At 52.5% G+C, this 896-nt stretch overlaps 1 long non-coding RNA gene across 4 annotated transcripts in view; it reads right to left on the reverse strand.

Annotated features, from left to right (window-relative positions):
- LOC106722140 overlaps window positions 1-896 on the reverse strand; it is a 30,977-nt gene that overhangs the window by 19,287 nt on the left and 10,794 nt on the right. Inside the window, exon 1 of one of the 4 annotated variants that reach the window (XR_003093792.1) lies at window positions 697-876. The exons of the other annotated variants lie outside the window; for them this stretch is intronic. This is a non-coding gene — a long non-coding RNA (uncharacterized LOC106722140). Of the gene's footprint in view, window positions 1-696; window positions 877-896 lie in introns of those variants that run through there. 4 annotated transcript variants of the gene reach the window in all.

Here is an 896-nt window from a genome sequence, read left to right on the forward strand (position 1 = left end):
CCGGCAAACACATGCCCTTTTAAACACCTGCCGTCCCCCCCCACCTGTAAACACCTGCCCCCCCACCTGCAAACACCTGCCCTTCTCCCCACCCTTAAACACCTGCCGTCCCCCCCAACCTGTAAACACCAGCCCTTCTCCCCCGACATCCATTTTGATGCAAGCCCCAGATACTCGACCCCAGGGAAAACCAGTCCTCTGTTAGTAACTGAGACATGTCCGTGATTCTCAACTGGGGCATGCACGCCCTACAGAATTCAGGAGACAAACCCAGAGGTGTCAAATAGGAACCCACATTCCTGCCTGCCATGGGCTTTCTGAGTTTTTTGCAACAACATTGTTCTAGCGTTCCCCACTCTGCATGCTGCACTTCATGATTCTCAACTAGGACGCCACCTCACCCTGGGGTGCCATGCAGTATTACCGCAGTGAGGTGTGCAAACACCAGCACAGGGTTCATAAGATGAACCATGGACTCCTGTTGGAAAGCTGTCTCACAAACATTCTGGCCTCTGTGCTCCAAGTTCCCTGCAATGCAAGAACTGCTCTAGTATTTTCCCTGGTTGAAGAAAACAGAGTGAAAGCTAAGAGCTGGCGTTTTCCAAGAGGTGCCCTGAGTCTTAATGCGAACCACTGCTGCATTGAAAAGCTGGCAAGTCAGACACTTGTGCATCCGTATGCCAACATTGTGTTTACCTGATAGGGGAAGGGCGGCTCCAGCAATCCAGCCCTATTTATCATGGCTCTGGATGCTGCATAGCAGAAAGAGCCCAGAGCCAGCCTCTCCTTGCTGTGACAGCCTTACTCTAGAGCTGGCAGGCTTGGGTTTCCCCTTTTTGCAGGCTGTGCAGGAGGGATCAGTTCACTGGCTCTGCCCTGCCATGTTTTCCTGAAAA

Source organism: Alligator sinensis, unplaced genomic scaffold (genome assembly GCF_000455745.1).
Source record: "Alligator sinensis unplaced genomic scaffold, ASM45574v1 scaffold886_1, whole genome shotgun sequence".
In the NCBI taxonomy this organism is placed as follows: domain Eukaryota; kingdom Metazoa; phylum Chordata; order Crocodylia; family Alligatoridae; genus Alligator; species Alligator sinensis.